Source organism: Gouania willdenowi, unplaced genomic scaffold (genome assembly GCF_900634775.1).
Source record: "Gouania willdenowi unplaced genomic scaffold, fGouWil2.1 scaffold_129_arrow_ctg1, whole genome shotgun sequence".
In the NCBI taxonomy this organism is placed as follows: Eukaryota; Metazoa; Chordata; class Actinopteri; order Blenniiformes; family Gobiesocidae; genus Gouania; species Gouania willdenowi.
This window is the reverse complement of record NW_021144877.1, coordinates 146,524-169,173: the sequence shown is the minus strand read 5'-3', so window position 1 is coordinate 169,173 and position 22,650 is coordinate 146,524.

The following is a 22,650-nucleotide window of genomic DNA, read 5'->3' as shown; positions in this document are numbered from 1 at the left end:
CGCTCTCCTCATCGGGATCCCTGGCAGGAACATCCAAAAACTCCAGTTTGTCCAAAACAGCGCTGCCAGGGTCCTGATGAGGGTGCGGAAATACGATCACATCACCCCCATACTCCGCCCGCATAGAGTACAAGGTCCTCCTACACACCCACCACTGTCTGCACGGTGATGCCCCCACCTACCTCACTGACCTCCTCACACCACACACCTCAACCAGGACCCGGTCAGGCCAACAGCACCGTCTGCTCGCGCCCAGGATGCGGCTCATGACCATGGGGGACAGGGCTTTCGAAGCTGCCGCTCCTCGTCTGTGGAACGCCCTTCCTGACCACCTTAGGTCTCCACAGACGGTGGATGCTTTTAAAAAAGGACTAAAGACCTTCCTTTTTAAAAAAGCCTATAGCTAATTTTAACTTGTCTTGCTTTTATTGTTGTATTGTATTGTATTTTTATCCTGTTTACCATGTAGCACTTTGAGATTTTATTTGAAATGTAAAGTGCATTATAAATAAAATTCATTATTATTATTATTAAGATCTCAGTGTCTGTTCTGCTGCAGTCTGAGTCTTCGGTGGGTGAAGACAGGGGGTTTAACTCGAGAAGCACAAGAGAAATTACTTTCAACGTAGCTCTTTCAGGCAAATCTGTCATACAAGTCAAATTGCAGAGCGCATTATTAAAGTCTGGGTCTTCATATTGGAGTTTGAAGTCATATTGCAACAACAGCTTATCCTTCAGCTGTGTCTTTAGTTCTTTAATGGAATCTGGTCTCTCATTTAAGGTTAGCTTCCTTATATCATCATTATCTATGACAACTGGGAGCATCAATCTTTGGTCCATTTTTATGTCACCTCTTGTGAAAAAATTAGAGCTTTATCCAAGACATGCAACATGACAGTGTTTAAAACACTCAGCATAATATGTACCGAGTGTAACAAGCTGTTTGCCATCAACTCTGTAAAGTGACAGAGGAAACACATCATTTAATTCAGACAACTGAGTGACTGAGAAGGTGGGCAAATGGGTGTGATAGAGGTCATACGCTCTAAGATGCTCATCATACCATGAGGTCATCAGTCGGCAGACAAATGCTACATCGGTATTAATAACGACAATATTTGCGATTTCTCTGAAATCTGGGAGCCCTGCGCAAGATCCAACAGAAATGACGATATCAGCACTGTACTTAATGCCATCAATACAAACAGAGGAAGCGACAAGTACTGTGTTCTGCTGGTTGTTCCTTTGATTGAGCCAGATTTTCACATTTTCCGGAAATGAGGAAACCATCACAGACTTCACTTTGTGAATTTCAATAGATGGCTTAAAAAAAGATGTGGCAGCTAAATGGAAGGCTATCATTTTCTGATGTTGGTTTGCTAAAGTAAGGGGTATGTTCTTAAAGTTGTGAGAGTGACGCACAACTTTCTTGAAGAACTTGTGTTTCCCCTCAAAACGCATTGTCCACACATCAGATAGAGGACCAAACGTTCGAATAAGCTGAGGGTAGTGCTCCACGTAGTGGTGCTTTGGTCGTAGCTTTTCACCTGGGAAAACCTTCTGGAACAAGTGTCTATGTTCAGAGATTTTGCTATCAAGAAAGCACAAGGACTCTTCTGTAAAGCTTGTGGATACTGACAATTCCACCACATCTTTTAAGATCATTAAAACCTCCCAGGTTTCATCACCATTTGGAATGTGTTGACCAATCAATGATGGCAGAAGTCGGAGAAGAGTCCAATTTTCGTGACCATTCCCCCCAATTGTTAACTTTGAGGAGAACGTCTTTGGAATGAGCTGGGGTTGATTTGTTCGGTCTGAAAATGTGTATGGGAACTGTTTAATAGCATTATTGAGGGCCTCAAAGGAGATGATTCCCTTCGATATCAGTGACTTTAAGCACAGGGCCATTTCTCTTGGAACAATACCCTCCAGAAGATCATGCAAAATGTCTGGAGGGTAACCATTAACAACATGAAAATGTTGCAAGCTTTCACTAAGTGGACAGCTTCCTTTAACACCATATTGCTGAGCCTTGGTTGAATCCTGTGAAACCTCTTGCAAATGTTTGTCATGGTTTTCTTTTGTTCTTTGTTGAAAACAGCCTGTCCGTACTTCCCGCTTGGCCATACAGAATCGACACACTTGGCTAACTGTGAAGCTTTCAAAAAACCCTCCCAAAGAATGGGCAGCAAGATTGTCTGCTGCCACAAATAACACAGTGCCCTTAACAGTGGCTCCTAACTGTTCAATATATATGCCTTGTTGCTCAAGAAAAACAAGGTCCTGAATGAGAGGGTGGAGAATTTCAAAGTAACCATGGTGTTTGATGTTGTTGGCCTTGCAAAGCAGAGCAAGCTGAATGGAATGAAGAGACGAGCGATGTTTAGGGTGTAAATTGCTAAGTACCCAGTAGATGGCAGTTTGCTTGTGTTTTTTTCTAGAGGTTCCCAAGGGATTAGCCACCTCAAAATCATCGATATACAGGCAAAGAGCGACCCTGAACTCTTCCTCATTCAAGAAAGCATTGGCTTTGAAGCGGGGCCCCATCTCTATAAGATTTGTATCCCTCTGACACAGTTGCCTCATGTGACATGGTCTTTTCCAGAATTTCTCTATTGCTCAGCAATGTTTGCAACATTTTTAGTACGGGGACATAAACAACAGTCTGCTTGTCATTTGATAGAACAAACTCAACTGGCGTGACCAAAGAGAATTCCCTTGAAATGTATGATTTTCGCCTGTTAGCAGTTGACAATGATCCTCCATCTGAAGTGAATTTGAGGAATACATTATTCTCAGTGACCACTCGATCTATCTCATTAACCAAAACATCATCAACATTTGCACAATGAGTATGTAGAGTTCTTCGAATAAAAGAATGTAGCAATGGCTTGGATAACAAATATATTTGGTTGATCTGATCTATGAACTCTTGCAAGGCAGTTTCAGAGATGTTAAGAATAGACGACATTTTCAGAAACAGAGCAGCTACATTGCATTCCAACTGATTCTCTACGTCCTCCACATCTTCATTCAGCACAGCAACTTCACACTCAATATCATCAACTTCAGAATCACTCTCCTCCAGCTGAACACTCACATTAGTTGGAAGTTCTTCAACTACATTTTCTGAAACAATTTCAAGTTTAAATGCATTCCTGTTGGGCATCTGATGTTCTTTGCTTTTGTGTGCAGTGAAGGTCGAATAAACACTACTCTGAAAGTTACAGTCTTGATATGGGCGAGAAACCATTTGCCTCAGCTTAAGATGTTTTCGCAAATGGGTGAAGAAGCCTGCTTCTGTGCAAGGCTCCACGAAGTTGCACAACTGACAGTGAAATGCAGTTTCTCCACTTTTGCCAGCATCCTTTTGATTGTGCCAAGTTGATAGGTGTACTTTGAGTGCATTAAAAGATTTCAATGTGCAAAGGCATTCCTTATGAAGGCATGGGAGTAGGGATGTCTGTGTATGGTATCCATGTTTTAAGCGGTAATGCTTTAGCAAGTAGCCTCGCTTTTCAGTAATAAATGTGCAGTACTTACAAGTCCACTGCATTAGATAATACTGCTCTGGTTGACCTGGAAAGACAAGATAATTTTAGCATTGAGCACATGTAAATAATAATAATAAAGTTCAAATTTTACTTTACTGCCATAAATTAAAATGTGCAGTTATTTTATATATACAGATTTTTTTAAATCACAAACTAAAAGGTGAAATCATTTTTTTTTTAAATTAATGTAGTTGATTATTTTTGAACAAATGGACAATAAAATATATAATCCAACTGTGATGGTGTTATTTTATGTCTATTACCCCAACCCATGAAACAAATACAAATATTGAATGATATACCTTTAATTGCTGAGACTGGGTAATGGGTGAACAGTTGACCCTCTGCTTCAGCCTGAATGGGGGACTGTGAAAAAGAATATCCAATTAAGGCAATAATTTCAAATATATACCCATACATGACTAACCTTCAACAAATCACTGTCATAACTGTGTCCAAATATCAGAGATATGTATTTTATAGCTTATTTTATATTGAATTGCTCATTTTAGTATAGTGCTTTTGCCATTTCACAGAACAGCACGAATGCAGTTAGACACATTCTGAGTGTGCCCTAATCCAGACCTTCCCCTAAACAAGACATACTACAGAACTCATTCACACGTTCTGTCCCTGAGAGGAGTAAAAGACAAAACAAGCTTAACACTGGTTTACACTATACAACTGCAATATAAAATCTTGAGAGAATTTAATTATTCAAGTCACCAATTCTTTTTAAAAAGGTGAAAATGTAATCTAATGCTACATTCACACCAAACGCAGTTTCTGCGGCACAAGCGAACAGATTACATGCAAAGTCAATGGTTTAGACGCGCTGGGAGGCGAATTATTCGCCGGTGGGGCGGCGCGGACTGTTTCGCGCGTTGAACGCGAAGGCTGCGGCAAGCGCGCTCTCGATTTTCGCGTTATTCGCCGTTCGCTTGAGTTGAAATGATTGAACTCCAGCGGCTGTTTCGCGTGACGCGCAGGCGCGAAAGCCAATCAGAGTCCTTGTTGGCAATGACGTCAGGCAGGCAACACGGAAACCAGTATTTTCACCCGTTCAACCATTGAGGAGAAGCTAATCGTAGCGGTGTGTGACCACCGGGAGCTGTATGACACGGCCTGTTATTTTAACCGGGACCAGGACAAGGAAGGATTTGGTGTGGAGGAGAATCAGCGAGGAGGTGGAGCAGCAGGTAAATGTTCTCTCTGTAGTTTTCATCTTTAAAAGTCGGCAGTGAGTGAGGATAGCATTAGCTAATGATAGCATTAGCCGCTAACACCAGCTATTTTCACTTATGGGTTATGAGAGGAAAAAAAAGTCAGGAGAACCGTAGTGGGTCAGCTGCAGGAACATCCAAACTGTGGAAATACCCTGTGGTCATGTCCTTCATCAACCCCTTTGTTTCACCGCGAGAGACAAGCAGCAACATGGGGCAGAGGGTTGAGGAAGACAGGACCACAGAGTATGGTCAACCATCAGAGACTGGAGGTTTGTTTATCAGTGCAGACATATAGAAATATATACCAGGTTAATATTCAGGCCTTTATGCATCACAGGGCTTCTTCTAGTGGGGATCTATATCTAGTATAATGATTTAAAATGTATAGTAATGTGTTTATATATTGTGTTTGCTGTCACTCAGAGGTAAACAATCAGATGAGTGATGGAGAGGGAACAGATAGTGTTCAGGGAGCAGATAATGATGGTGATGGTGCTACAGCAGCATCTCCTGCAGAAACAAGTGCAGCCAAACCATCTGATATGAACATGACAGAAGTTGTTTTGCATTCTGTTATAAATAAAATGTATCTATAAATGCTTGGTATATCAGTGATGACAATGTTGATCATTACCTCATTTAATGTTTAATTAAAATATATCTATGATCTTATTTAAGTAACAGTGACTTGATAAGCTATTATATATATATACATATATATATATATATAATGTGTTTGTTTATTTTTTTAATTTTAAGGAAAAAGAACAAAGAAGAGGTCCAGCCAAGGCTCTCCAAGAGAGGTGGAGCAGCTTATCCTACAGACCTTCAGGAGACCACCTCCTCACCACCAGCTCTGACTGAGGATGAGATGTTTTTCAGAGACCTGCTTCCTATCCTGCAAAAAGTGCCACCAGAATTTAGGGAACGTTAAATTTCAAAGTTTTAAACTTCATCCGGTAACACTAAATTTGGAAAATTTTAATGAGGTTTTGGATTGGGCTGGATGGGCTGGGGTGGGCGGGACTCTTTGCATGGCAGGAACCACATTGTGAATAGTTGTTTATACTAGTTTGTTTATTATGTAAGTATTATAATATTGAAGTAAATAGTTTGTTTAAAATTGAGGTATTATGTTAATGTACATGGTGTTCTTTCAGAATTGTTGATTAAAAACACATTTTGAAGTGTACTTTTGCTTTCTTTTTAATTTCTATCAATGCGTATTAATAGCTATGTGTTCACCACATCAAGGTTATATATTTTGTTCATACAAGAATATATAGTTTCCTCATATTGATTCTGTGTGAGAACTTTAATGCCTTAAATTAATTTCAGAGGTGAGGTTTCTGTGATTATTTCTTTCTGGTTAAAAATGAAGCTGACAGACGTTTCTCTCCCCATTCTTCCATATTTATTATACACATGTTAATACAATAGGAAGTTTGCTCTATAGAAGTATGTGGTTGGCTCTTAAAATAGTCGTTGTGGGTGTTCTGGTGCAATATGTCTAGCCATGGAATAACTCCTGCAGAGAAGTACGATGTGAAGACCTCTCGTCCATAGCTGTTAGCTGTGGTCCTGAAGGAGTCACCTGTGGCCAGATACCTGCACAGTGAACAACATAGAAAAGCTCAGATCATTGATAATCAGATATATATAATGTGGGTGTGTGTACGTGTGCATAAAAGGTGGAGAGATTAGAGAGAGAACAGGCCTTATCTCCCAGAATGTGTTGCCATGACAATAATTAACAGTAGTAAATAAATGATTTATTAATAAGAGTTAAAAACAATAAATATTAATGAAACAAGCCTCATCTTCCAGAATAGGTCTCCAGAGGACAAAAAATAACAATAGTAAATAATTTATTATAATGATTAACTTTTATTTTAGTTGTAATATATTTATGATAAAAACAATAATAAAGCAGGCCTTTTCTCCCAGAATAGGTATCTCCAGAAAACAATAATTTTAATAATTCTGCTTTTAAATTCCCTTGGGATTAATAAAGTATCTATCTATCTTTATTGTGTATTTAAGAGATGTGTCTGATGAATCATGTCATCTTCGGTTGCTTATGAAACTTACCGGAGACAGACAGACAGTTGTTCGGCTGCAGAGATGGAGCTCCGGTAGTTGGTATCCTGCCGAGACATCCGTGGGCCAATCCGACCCAGCAGGTCGTCGAATCGGGCGCTGGTCATCCACGGGTACCGCTGGAAACAGTCATCATCCAGGTGTAGCTTCTGAAGCAGTCAGTGAAGCTCACAGAGTTGGATGTGGCGCTGGTTCACCTGGTGAAGCCAGGAAAGCTGACGTTTCTTCCCCTTCCGAGGTTAGGAGCAGTGAATTGACGGAGGTCCTCCATAGTTGATGGTGGAAACAAACAGAGCCTGGTTGTCGCCATTTGGGAGTCTGGTGGGCGGAGCTTCGCTTCAGACGCGAATGTGAAGCGAATAGGGAAACATTTTTTGATCCCGCGAATCCTGCGGAAGGTTTCGCGCGACAGACGCGAACAGTCCCGCAGAAAACGCGTTTGGTGTGAACGCAGCATAAGACGGTACATTGCAATCCAATAAGAAACTTTTTCAACACAAAATTATAAACACAGAAATAGGCATCAATATGGTGCCACTAATAATCTATTGCAGGAGATTATATACAGATTTTCATAATTTCTATCATTCTATATTAATAACTGAGTTTAGTGATAAAAATGTAATGATATAGAATAAAGTATATATAAAGATAATAAAGATATAAAATATTCTGTAAACGTCAATAAAATACCTCAAACGTTAAAATCAAGATTGTTCACTAATGCACAAAAAACACTTAATGCACATGATGTGTCCTATATTATATAACTCAAAGTTAGTAATAATAATATTTTTTTCTCGTGTGCCATGGTTTATTCTTTGTAGCTATCCTAAATTGTAAAAATGTGTTTTATTTAGTAAATTAAAAATGTGTATAATTTAAACCTAATAAAATAAAATAAATGGTTGATAATTTTATTCATTTATTTATTCATTTGATGATAATTGTTTAATAATAATAATTGTATTTTTCTCAATCATGTTATTTTTTTAGTGTAATAATTGAACTTGTAATCACATTTCGATTAATTGAACAGCCCTACTAGAAAGAATGAGAACAGCTCCAAATATACAGCCAGGCCTGACTCTCCACTGTGAGACCATGTTTGAAGGGATGCAATAACATGGGACACGCCATCCACTCCTCTGATTGATTAATGCATGTTCAAATAGCTTCACATTTTCAGTGCAGGTTGATCAGACGGGGTAGCAGTATATACGGAGAAAATCACGTGCAAGTAGAAATGACACGTGCGCAGAGCAGCAGCTGCTGCAGCGCACATCCAATTAAGGTCATACACTGGACCCAATAAGGTCCGTGTATTTCACGGCCAATAAAACACTCTCTCTCTCACTTGTGTCAAAGCGGGACAACGTCTCAATTTGCGGGACGTGTGAAAAGCACTAAAAATGCGGGACTGTCCCGCGCAAAGCGGGACATCTGGTCACCCTACACACAGTTTGCTATCACACAACCACAAGAGGAGAGAGGAAAAAAGAGGAAAATATGTACATACCAAAGTGAACTCAACACAAGTACTCCCACAACGCCGACGATAACTTCAAAATGCGCGCCGCTCACCACTCTCTGAGCATCCAAGATGGCCGTTTGCGTGTACGGGAATGTTCTGGAAAGCGCGAAGTTGATGAGGCAGATCTGCGCATGTCTGAAAGAACCCACAAAGGACACTGGGTACAATTCATTTTTTTTTCTAATTTGACTTAACTAGGATACATTAAGTTAAGCAAGTTCTTAAACTCCAAATTACTGCTTACTTATTTAAAAATAGTGTTCATAACAAGTTGATGAAAACTGAGTTTGGTTCACTTATCATATTTAATTAATTTGAATGTTAGCATTTACAGTGAATAACTTGTTCTCGTCCATTGAAATGTAGATAAAAAGCACCATGATTATTCCTAAATACAGCCTTTTCCCACATGAACTCAAACTACACCAAGTACAGCTTCTTTTAAACAAACCAGTTCATCACCATTTTCAAAATGTTACCAATTCCAAAACCTTCTGCTTTTCCACTAAATTCCTTAAACTGTGTCAAACTCATTTTAGTTCAGGGTCTGAAAACGGCTCAGTGTAATCTCAAGTGGGACACACATTTTTTGGAGCAAAAACCAGTAATTTCATCATTAATGTGTCTAAGTTTATACTTCTATGTTTAAATAATATGTAAAGTATGGAAGGCACAGACAATATTCAACAATAATTAACAGATATCGGTCCCTGCAGGATCTTCACTTTACATTTACTGGATTTTGTGACCATTTTTATTTACATTCCTAATATTTGGTGAAATATTTGGAGGATTATTGCCGAATTTTGGAAAAATTGAGAAATCTTTCAACAAATTGTGATTAAAAGGTAAATAATGATGGTGAAACTGTAAACCCAGCAAATATTGTGTTGTTTGATTGAATCTGTATTTACTCATGTTTTCCTGTGGGCTGAACTAGATGCTCTAAAGCAGGGGTGTCAAACTCATTTTAGTTAACGGGCCACATATCTTAAGTGGGTCATAGATTTTACACAGGAAAACCATTCATTTTAACATTATTGTGTCTGTTTGCACTTGTTATGGTCATTTTTATATTCATCATCATATCCTCAAATGTATGTTCATGTGTACAATTTGTCATGTTTTAATACATGACGACTCCATTAATCTTTACACTTTTGAACAGCTGAATCATGATTAAACAGTACAGATCGTATTATTCTCAGTGCAGCACAGTCTCTGCCAAGCCAGAATCTCTGCTCACATGCAGACATACACTGACGCACACACTTATCAAGACAGATAAAGACTGGAGCAGAACCTTCTCATAACATCTTCATCATCCTCCAACAATTCCACTATGGGCATCTGACTCCCTCCCTTTTGTCTCTCACTGTTGGGACCTTTTCTTATCTGTATAAAAAGCTTAGGCTTTGAAACTGTTGGGAGGGGCGCGCACTTCCTTCGGACGTCCGCCTGGACGGACGCTAATTTTGTTTCACTTTGTTCCATTTTGTACCTTTTTTCTTAGTTTAGAATAAACATTTTTTATATAAAATCATCAATGCTTCTCCTGGATTCCATCATTCAGCCAGAGCAATGAATCGTGCCTTCAAATGAGGTCAACCGTAAATTCAGCCGTAACAATTGGCGATCACAAACAGGACCATCTTCTGTCCACCCCTCGGACAGAGACTGGATCACGAACCATCGGTTGAACCTCAACACCAATTCGGACTAAGGTAAAGCTGCCTTTATAAATATATATATATATATATGTAAATTTTCATTTACATATATATATATTCGCTCTGTGTTTATTTTCTTTTGGAACCAGTCAAGCATTGTATTGATTTTCAGCTTTGAGCTTTGATTTTGATCCTCAGCTGTTCTGTGTTTTGACGCAGTGAACTGCCATGAGAAGGGCTCAAATGGTTGAGGTTCTGTGCCTTTTAATGGTGTAGGTTCTCTCTGGTTTTCTTCGGGCTCGGATATTTTGTTTAGGCATAAAATACGGCTGGTCATTATTTACTTTGGTTTTGTTCGGACACCCACAGACAGCCTGTGAGGTCCTGACCATAGATAGACGGGCAACCAAAGTTTCCAAAACATCCCAGCGGAGTTTTACTTCTTTTTTTATCTTTGTTTTTATTTTGTTTAAACGTGAATTGTTGTTTGGCTTTAATGCTTTCATTTGGACAAGTGTCAGCTTTCGGCTTCTGTGCGCCTTGATTTTTTTTTTTTTTTTTTTTTTTGGGTTTTTTCTTCTCTCGCAGAGTCTCTCCCACACACACACACACACACACACACACACACACACACACACACACACACACACACACACACACACACACACACACACACACACACACACACACACACACACACACACACACACACACACACACACACACACACACAAGAAAGAGAGAGAGCCAAACACGCACCCACGCACAGAGAGAGAGAGGGAAGCACACGCACAGCCACACCCATCCCAAGAGAGAGAGGTGGCGCCCCTCACTGGCCAGTTTAGTGCACTACACACTTGTGACAGAATAGTGCCATTACACACAGACACTATTTTTATTTTAATCTTAAATTTTATTTTGATTTCATGTTTGATGGGTTCACTCTAAAATGAATATGAGCAACACACACTCAAACACACACACAGATGAATACAGTATTTCATTTTATTTTATTTTAATATTACTGTTACCATCATTATCATTTTTTTTTATTATTTAATTGTCAGTTTCTGTTGGCTTTGTGGTTGCCCCCCTGAAGAAACGACATCTTCAATGAAAGAATGAAATCACCTTCAACTCTTACGCTAATGAAATGTCAACATCATTCAAAGGACCAAGCATCAGAAGGAAATGGACAATCAAAGGTGTGTGACCTTTCAGGACTCAAGGACTCAACTCCCATTCAGCAAAGCAATGCTGAAATAACTCGCTCAGTCCCAAGTCAACTCTTCATCGTCTATGAATGGGCTGGGATTAACACATCCTGCCCCATCATCAAAGACTGAGAACCTGTGGGCGTCGGAGTGGACACTCCCCCCACCAATGAGTTGCGAGTTAAACGCCACGACTACTGCCTGAATGATGGGCAGCAACTGCAGACTGGTCACACGTCTGCTGGATATCTTCACCAAAAAAGACACTGTTTCAAAAGCCACAAGGATACCAAGCAACAAGAAGTCCACCACAGCCTTTGGTGGTAGTGCTAAATCACTTTAGCCTTGAACTTTGGCATGGAGGGGGACAACTAGCAAATAGCCAACAAGCTTCTCCTTCGCACAATACTAACCCCTCTATCTTCTGACTGTGCACTAGATTATTTTGTTTTCATTTATTCTCTCACACGCAGACAGACCAGACATACAGTCACACACCCACATTCATAACTATGAGAAACACAGGACCACCAGAACTTCACACAGAACCCTTCTGTTTGCCACATGAGATCAAGTGTGCCCATCATTTATCTTTGCTTTTATTCATTATGTTGCTCATTTATTTACACTGCTGTTGCCTTTATGAGAAAAGAACAAACAAAGGGGAAGAAAATAGTGTTACTGATAAGGTTGTTTTTGTTTGCTTTTCTTTCATTTATTTTCTTGATTGAGGGGAGGCCCCCACAATGCAAGATATGGTTACATCCGCTGAAGAAAGAGCCCTCTGTTGCCTCAGCTTTTGGAGCTGAAGTTTTAATTTTTATTGGCCATGATTTTTTTGAGCTCACACGTTTTTCTCCTTTGTTATTTCTGAACGATTCTTCTTTTTCTCTTTTGTTTTTACTCAATTTCAGGAAAATTGAGACAGAGATTGAGGACTGCAGCCTCAACCAAGTTTACATTTTGACATTTTTTGACCGATACCCTCGTAAACAATCTGTACCTTACCCTTTTTGAAGCTGCTTGCGACAGACAGCCTAGTTCAACATTCATTGTTTTCATTTTGCGCGCCTCCCCCTTACCGCGTCGTACTGTCTTGCCGGCCCAAAGCCACTCGACAGCAGGGGGGGGTACCAAATTTTTTCCTGAGAAAAAATGTCCCATTAGTTGCTATGAGTACATAGGCAATTACTTTTCAAACAAGAAGTCCTGGTTTAATGTGCAGAAAAAGGATAAACCTTGCTAGGGAAAGCGCTCTTTGGGGGATAGCGGTCCACCTGATTTGATACATGCTTGGTAACCGAATACCGTTCTGAACAAATTTCTACGTTCCCTTAGAGTGAGGGTTATTAGAGGTTGTGTGCTCCGTTCAATCTTAGAGGTGCCCAATAAAAGTCCTGACAGTTGTGCGAAATTTTCCCTCGGTTTGGTACCGAGGTTGAGTTTATGTGTTTTCCTTCAGTTTGGTACTGTTGTGAATTATTCTCCCAAACTCTTATTTTCAAGAGCGGTGGTTGAGCCCTGCTGATTCAGAGATTCTTTTTTACATTTCTGGAGACGGACGGCGGGTGAATTTCCCGCGGTTTGGTACCGCGGTTGAGTTTGTGTTTGCCTTCGGTTTGGTACCGGGGATGTTTTCCTTCAGTTTGGTACTGTTGAATTATTCTCCCAAACTCTTATTTTCAAGAGCGGTGGTTGAGCCCTGCTGATTCAGAGATTCTTTTTTACATTTCTGGAGACGGACGGCGGGTGAATTTCCCGCGGTTTGGTACCGCGGTTGAGTTTGTTGAGTTAGACACGGCTGTGCTATTCCTGCCTGATCAGCAGATGAGCAGACTGTCAGTACCACGGGCGATAATCTAAGACTCCGCCAAGGCGGAAGTAAAAAGGAGCGTACCTCTTAGTAATCAGACGATACCAGTAAAAAGCAATTAATTAACACTAAAAGGTTGCCAAGCATGGGGGGGCAATAAGAGCTCATTGACCCCGAGAGACGAGGTGGACTGGCTATCGCCATTGGTGGGTTAGATGAGACCTATATTCTACTTAGACACTATGCAGCGAAACCTTGTGAATGCATGGACGTGAAAATTGAGGCATGAACGTGTGCGGTGCATGAATGACTGAATGATGACACGTTACGTATGCCTGAGAGAACCGTGTTGTGAGTGCGAATGTGCCGTGGACGTGTCATTGAGTGATTGACCGATGAATGGCTGTTTGACTACACACGTTCCTCTGTTTCACCTTCCTTTCCTCCTGGGTTTTGATGCACTAGATCTTCTCCCTGTTTTTGCCAATTATGTAGTGGGGTGTTCAGAAAACACTGCTGCTTGTTAAAAGAACTATGGTTTTAGGCCTTGGGCCTTCTAAAAAGATTACCAGGTTTTAAAGGGTTTTTTCTGGGTGTTTAAAAACACCAAACGACATTTTTTATATATGATACCACTTTCAGTGGAATGACTGGCTTTGACCTTGACTGACCTTACATGTTCAGTGTCCATGTTTTTTTTGTTGTTATATGTGTATACTCGTTGTGGTGTGCACTTGTCTATGTCTTCGTCTTAGTTGTTGTTATTGTGTAGCTTTTTCCAAAATACAGGTCGCTGGCTGTATACTCAAAGGAGACGAATCAGATCCAACTAAAGAAAAGAGATATTTTAAATTATTCATTTAAGTCTTAATGTTTTCCTCTCTTTCTGTTTCTGAGTGTTTCCTAACAGAAAATGCCACCGCCTTCTCGACTCCGATCCTACCTCTTCGCCGCCATGCCTGGTCACTGCTCTTATGATGAAGGAGAATTAAAGGGAAGTATTGTCCATAACTGTAACTGGGAAGCAAAGGGGAAATAGATTGAAATAGACACGTGACAATATGACATATTGTGGATGTTCTAACATAATATCTATTCCAGAGACTACAGAGACTTCCAATCCAACTGCAAAAGTGGGGACAGATCTTCAAATTTCCAAAGGGAGCGTACAGTTGACCCTGGCTTTGACCTTTTAAGGCTGAGGAGGAGGAGGTCGAGGAGGTTGGAGGGCACAAAGGCAGGCGGACACAAGAGAGAGGAAAACGGAGACACATCCAAAATGATCAGATAAGTGATTTTCCAATGATATTTATCATATGGTTTTAAGAATCCAAATGTATTCTTATGTAAAAAAGGGAAGGGAGCGGGCCAACGTCCCTCTGATTTCTTGATTTATATTTTATCATAGGAAAATATACCTCAAACCCTCCAACCATTTTCTTCTTGTTCCACCAGCACTTAGCGTGCAAGACCATAAAACACCTTCACTGGGTGTAGACACTTTTAAGGGAAAAATTAAGTGTTCTCAACATTGGGTTGGTGGCCCAATCTGGGTCGCCTGAGATTTAAAAAGGGTCCTCCTGAAATTCTTGATAATTGATTGAAATAAGAGATAGTTTAAAGTTAAGTAACTTCCAAGCATTTAAGGAAGCTCTCCAAACCGTGCTGGGGCTCGTCACCCCTACGAATGGGATAAACACAGAGAGCAAAAGACAATATGATTGTTCGACTCAACTTAACTTTAATTCTGTCTAACCTTAAAGGGCCAATAATCTTGCTAAACTCTGGTTCAGACACAGAATAGGAGACACTTTTGCCACCAATTGACCTTCAAAATTAAGTAAATTACATCTCAAATAATAATTATGAGGGAAAATAATGAAATAAATGAACTGACAAATTCAGCTCTATAAAAGAATTAGGCTATGTAATTAGGTGTGGAGTGTTAACATTATTCGGAATAAATAAAGGATAGAATAAGATTTCTCCTTCACAAATAAGAGATAGCAAAGAAACAAACAATTTAAATAAATAAATAACATTATTTATTTATTTGGTTAAACTCATTTAGCTTTCTCACATCTCCATGTCTCCCAATTGTATGTATTCATCTTGAGAAGACATGTAACCACACTCCACACTTGTCCGACTTGCATGTCCTTCTCCGTCCGACTTGCATGTCCTTGTAAACAGTGGTTCTCAAATTGTTGCTTCTCACCAGGTAAGTAGACGTACCACAGATAATCACTGCAACTCCAGCTATGCTTCTTCTTACTCCAGGAAAAGAAAATCGAATTAATACTTCCTGCTTTTCTTTCAGCCTCATATTTTCCCACTCGCGTGCGAATGGGCTACAGAGCTAGCATGGCTAAAAGCTCACTAACCCACACCTAACCATTGTGTGATTGTGCAGCAGCACCTTTTAGGATCTGAAAAGCTCTCAGATCCTGACCTCTGACCTGTCTCTGCCTTCCTGGCCATACTAACTATTCATTTAGTTAGTTAACTAAACCTAACACCCCTAAACTTTTATTTTATTTTTATTTTTATTTTATTTATTTTTATTTTATTTTATTTTATTTTATTTTATTTTATTTTATTTTATTTTGGGTGAGTGTTTTTCCCCCCCACCCCTTTTTTTTCCTGTCCAGGTACCAGCTAAAGCCTACCAGGTACCAGGTACCAGCTAAAGCCTCAGTAGTGGGATCGCGCATGTGTTCAGGTACCAGCCAATCCCAAGAGTTCTGTTTTGGTGTTTTCCCCCCCCTTCTGTTCAGGTACCAGCCGATCCCAAGAGAGGTTGCCAGGTGTGTGGAGACTACCCTTCCTCAGACAACAACCAATCATCTACAACGCCGACCGAAATGAACGACCCACACGGCAGTGAAGGTCGCACAGCGGGCGACATGGATCCAAGATGATTGCCGAGACCAGCTGATGCTGAGACGGAGGCTGACCGAACAATGAAGGGGGAACCGACAAGGCCACTGAGACACACACACAAGAAAACGCTCTAGAACAAGGGCCTAGCTTTGTTTATAAGCCACACCAAATGCTCATAGCTAGGTTGAGGGAGGACAACCTCACACCTAGCTGCAGGAATACAGTCATAAACCCTTCTGCTACGATTGAGGAAAATACTCAAGGTTCTTCACTCATGATGCTATTGGTTACCCCAGTTACCACTGAACTCAGCCGATGAAGACGAGTGATGTCCTTGATGCAAATGATGATTTTTGCTTATCTAGATGTAATAAAGGATGATTTTTGATGATTCATGCCATTGATAATAATGATGAAGAAGTTTATTTCCACATTTTTCTTGATATATCTGTGCCTCACAAAAGAAGAATATATCCAATGTATGACAATAACGATGCTAATGGTTAACCCTGACAGACAGCAAAGGTGGAATATAATAATTTTGTTTCTTGATTTGGTCGTTGAGGCGACCAAAAGTGGGGAATGTTATGGTCATTTTTATATTCATCATCATATCCTCAAATGTATGTTCATGTGTACAATTTGTCATGTTTTAATACATGACGACTCCATTAATCTTTACACTTTTGAACAGCTGAATCATGATTAAACAGTACAGATCGTATTATTCTCAGTGCAGCACAGTCTCTGCCAAGCCAGAATCTCTGCTCACATGCAGACATACACTGACGCACACACTTATCAAGACAGATAAAGACTGGAGCAGAACCTTCTCATAACATCTTCATCATCCTCCAACAATTCCACTATGGGCATCTGACTCCCTCCCTTTTGTCTCTCACTGTTTGGACCTTTTCTTATCTGTATAAAAAGCTTAGGCTTTGAAACTGTTGGGAGGGGCGCGGCACTTCCTTCGGACGTCCGCCTGGACGGACGCTAATTTTGTTTCACTTTGTTCCATTTTGTACCTTTTTTCTTAGTTTAGAATAAACATTTTTTATATAAAATCATCAATGCTTCTCCTGGATTCCATCATTCAGCCAGAGCAATGAATCAAATCTCCAAATGAGGTCAACCGTAAATTCAGCCGTAACACACTTCTACGTAGACAAGAAATACAGAATATGTAAGAAAGTGACTATATCCAAGCAATAAGTGATAAATTTCAGTCCTAACAGGATCTACACTTTATATTTCATACATTTTGTCATCAATTTCTATTTAATTAAGGGAAACATTATGTCATATTTTGAGGAAAATGGAAGGATTTTGTAAGAATTTTGAGTTTTTTCAACTGTTTAAAATGAAAAATGACTGAAATCATGTGATAAAAGCACCAGGAAAACTGTGAGAACCTGTAAATATTGTTGACTTTGGAATTGAATGGACAACAACAAATGGTGAGTGGAATGGAATGGTTACATGGTGACTGTGACGTGGTTCTTGATTAAATAAATGATGGCATAGCCAGGATATACATTTTTAGTGCTTTTATTCCATTAAGTGAACAACAATAACAAAAAACTCCAGGATGAAGAGGAGCGCTAGACAAATAAACAGAAAAAAAGAATAAATATTTACAATAGATACAACTGTACATGCAACAAAATAACAGAGGCCTTCTGGCTTACCTTCATTGCACCCAGACAGGACATACACTGACAGGGAGAGCAGAGACTGGCTCCCTTCTATAGCCCTTGGCTCCTCCCCCTTGTACATTAAAACCCATAATCAGGGTTTTCTACCTAAAAACCCATTCATTTCCACCCTAACATCTATTTAAAAATCAGGCCATTTATTATAAATTCAACCCCGTTGTCTCTGCCAACATGACATTAATTAAATTAGTTTTGTCACGAAAACTGCTATTTGCGCTGACGTCACCGATGACGTCAGACGCTGACGTCCCGCATGTGATGGATAAAACCCGGAAGTGTGCGCGGTGCTCGGTTTGAATAGATGGATGGTGAAATGAGAGATCGTACGTTGTCTAAACTTTATGGACTACTAACTATGGCTATGGATGATTTTCACGGTGGCCTTGTGTGAACCCAAGACTACTGTGATGGATGAATGGATGGAGAAACGGAGCGGATAAACAGGTAAGTAACTATGGAGTGTGTGTATGTGTGGATGTGGTTAGAGAGAGAGAGAGAGTTCTGCCCGCCTCTTACCATGCTTTGCCGTAACGTACGCTTAGTGACGGGTTTGCACCGTCACAGTGACATCTGGGATGAAATCCAATCAGATTAAACTACGGACTAGTTGGGAAGGTCAAAAGGTCAAACCTCGGACCACAAAGAAGAGCAGATATGTGGACAAACTTTATATTTGATATAAATGAGGGACATACAGTACAAAGCTGTGTGTCAACAAGTCTGAAGCGACACCTGCAGGAGAATCAAAGTATTGCCATAGTTAATTATAATTAATTATAAATGCCATAATGTTTTCAGTCTTAATTTACAGTGTTGACCAATTTATACCAAAACTTGACAAATTTTTATTGCTCACCAACTAAATAGTCATGATTAATTCATTCAAAATAAATACTTTATAAACGTTGTAAAAAAAACAAACACCTGTGAGGTTAAAATTGATTTAGCACTAACCAATTCATCTGAATAACTTGTAACATTTTTAATAAGTGGAAAAATGCTGAATCTTTAGTTTTGAGAAGAATTGTGAGTTTTACGACTTGCAAAGTTTACGATTTACAAATTGTCTTTCGAATAATTAGGTGGAAACTACAAAACCAAGAGGGCAGTGTTCACCACAAACAATCATAGAAGTACTTGATCAATTATTCACAGTCAAACTCAAGCTTTAAAGAAGGCCAGCACATGGTGCAGAACCTTCTGAATCACATTTCTCACAGCAACTGAATGAAGAGTGAAAATCCTCCTTATATAGTCCAGTCCAGCTGATTGTCAACAACTCACAGTCGTGCTCAACTCTACAGGTGCAGCAGATCTCCCTGATTGACATGATGAGCTGGACATGGCTGTGCACTTTGTACCAATCTGTAACAGTATGGTAAATCCCCCAATAGATCCCCTGGAATTATCAAACATTTTGGCATTTCTCAGTAAAAGATAACCAACTATTTGATCTCATTTCACATTTTGTTGCTATTTTCCTGCATGGAAACATCAGTGACAGTGAAAGAATCTTGTCAAAAAATTGCAAATATGGTAAAAATTGCATTTTTTTGCACCAGACAAATGTTTTGTTCAGACATTGATGTATTTTACCACCATGTAGACCCTTATTTGTGTAAATGTGGACAGAAAAACAGAAACAGACTTTACGTGGAGAACGATTAAAGACTCAGACTTTCTCAAATTCAGCCCAAAATAATACAAAAATAAAGTACATAATGAAAATACTAGTTAATTACAGTGTTTAAGTGGATTAAATTAAAGCAGAATTAAGTGTTTACAAGATAGAGGAATTATTTAATTCAGAATTGAAGTTGGAATAAACCAGCCACCTAATTCAGATTTAAGTTTAAGTTGGGATTCAATTTGCATTAGGAATTAAATGTTTACAAGGTGAAATTAAAGAGGATTTAACTTTTATTCTGAATTAAAGAGGAATTAAAGCTCAAATGTCAACGTGGCCAGTGACAAAAAAAAAAATAAGTTGATTGAATAAAAAAAGTAGTGAGTAATAATGACATCAGTGGAAATGTAAAGTTATCCCCTAAAAATAATACTCAACTAAAATTTCAGTACATTAACTAAATTTGTTCACACTGTATGTACTGTATATATATATATATATATATATATATATATATATATATATATATATATATATATATATATATATATATAAATGTCTCTGGAGTCACTGGACATTAGTGGCTGTGGTTGTTGTGGTTGATGTTGAAGCAGGGCTGGTTAGGAGAGGAGCTGTCTGTCAGTGTGTCAGCTGACAGTGCACTTATCATTTCAGTTTTGGCTCTAATTATTGATTTATAATCTTATTATTTTTTATTATTTTAATTTTATTTGTTGAAATAGAGGTTCCTGACAAAGTCAAAAAGCCTTGATCAATAAACACATGAATGTGACTCTTTTATGTATTTAAAAACTAAAAACTAGTCGGTGCTGACACTAACACAAGACAAAGGTTAAAGCGTTCTCTGGTGGTCGACTGCCTTTATGGTTAAACACATTGATGTTAAAAACAGCCAAATGAAACTGCACTGGCAGTGTTTTCAAATGTTCATTCACTTTCTTTGCATAGGTGCACTTGTGGAAACTGCGTAACCATGGCAACAGAGCCAGAAAACATCTTCTCCAGGGAGATACCACAGCTAATGTCAATCATTAGTTAATGAAATAGTAATGATTATTATCTGCTAGCCTGGCTCACTTATCTTTTCATTTTATATATGTTACAAGAAGAATACATCAGCTTCTAAAGACACCTGCTTGTATGGTGGATCATCCAGGTCTGGTAGTAGTGTGTCTGAATGTGTTCTACCTGCAGAATGCATTCATTATATATACAGTATATAGAGCACACTATGGACCTCTACAGCTATGGAGATAATATGTTTGAAATGAAAGACTGAAATCACACAAATCAATGTATAAACATGAAACTTTTATTGTTGATGACAAACACAAGTCATCCAAAACACATTTTTACACAATATGTTATGTTTTCAGTGGTTCTAGGTACTTGGCATATAGAAGCTTTGTGAGCTGGTGTTGGGCTTTTTGGGTTCCTCTCCCTGCTTGTGTTGTCCTAAGAATAAGAACTGAGTTCCCAGACGACCAAGGACATTATGTGGGGTTCAGACCTGCCCTTGACTGAACCTGGACACATAGCTGCCAACCACCTGCTGCTTCTCAGGTCTGTCAAACTGAGCAGACAGATCTACAGGGACGGGGATTGACATCAGCTGGGGCGGAGTCCTCCAAGACCTTTTCAAATAGGAGGTCTAGGAGCTGATCCACGTAATCTGTGATACAGAAAAGCACTTATATTATCTTTACTGTTTAAAACCTATGTTGTTGTGTTTTGATATCTAATGATGGTCTTAACTAATTTTTGATTTTTTTTAATTTTTTGAAAAAATATGCCTCGCTATAGTTTTTTGATTTTGGGTGATTTTTGGTTTTTGTCATTTTTTGTGCCTTACTGCTTTCTTAGCCCAGTTTAAGTATGTGCATTATATTTGCAGTAGTTTTTAGGGTCTAATGATGGTCCTAACTCAATTCTTTTTTTTTTTTTTAATTTTTGAAAAAATATGCCTTACTTTTGATTTTGGGTGATTTTTGATTTTCATCATTTTTTGTGCCTCACTGCTTTCTTAGCCCTATTTAAGTATGTGTATTATATGTCCAACTCTGTAGTGGACCAACCCTGGATGTCCATCAACTCTGTAGTGGGTCAACCCTGGTCGTCGTTCTCAATTTGTTGCATAGTGAGAATCGTTTTTATTAAACCAGGGGTGTCAACCTCATTTCACATCAGGACCAGACATATAAAATATTTATCTGTATCTCTCCTTTTACAATCTAAACCTAAATGAATGATTTCTGATAAGTTTGACTCTTGGTTTTGTGGTTATAAGCTCCACCCTCTGACCCCATTAATGTAATCAATAATTATTACTTTTATTTAAAAAGTGCCTTTCAGGCCACTTAAAAACACTACAATAAAAACAGGATAATAGATAATATTAATTTGTAGTGTACACGTTAGTTTAGATGCATACTGTTGTTGCTGAGTCATGGTTTGAGTAGTAAATAAAATCCAAACATTGTCATAGTTAATTATAGATGCCATAATGTTTTCAGTCTTAATTTACAGTGTTAAACCAATTTATACCAAAACTTGACAAATTTTTATTGCTCACCAACTAAATAGAGTCATGATTAATTCATTCAAAATAAATACTTTATAAACTGTTATAAAAAAGCAAACGCCTGTGAGGTTAAAATTGATTTAGCACTAACCAATTCATCTGAATAACTTTTAACATTTTTAATAAGTGGAAAAATGCTGAATCTTTAGTTTTGAGAAGAATTGTAAGTTTTACGACTTGCAAAGTTTACGATCTACAAATTTTCATTAGAATAATTAGATAGAAACTACAAAACTAAGAGGGCAGTGTTCACCACAAATAATCATAGAAGTACTTGATCAATTATTCACAGTCAAACTCAAGCTTTAAAGAAGGCCAGCACATGGTGCAGAACCTTCTGAATCCAATTTCTCACAGCAACTGAATGAAGAGTGAAAATCCTCCTTATATAGTCCAGTCCAGCTGATTGTCAACAACTCACAGTCGTGCTCAACTCTACAGGTGCAGCAGATCTCCCTGATTGACATGATGAGCTGGACATGGCTGTGCACTTTGTACCAATCTGTAACAGTAGGTAAATCCCCCAATAGATCCCCTGGAATTATCAAACATTTTGGCCTCAGTAAAAGATAACCAACAATTTGATCTCATTTCACATTTTGTTGCTATTTTCCTGCATGGAAACATCAGTGACAGTGAAAGAATCTTGTCAAAAAATTGCAAATATGGTAAAAATTGCATTTCTTTGCACCAGACAAATGTTTTG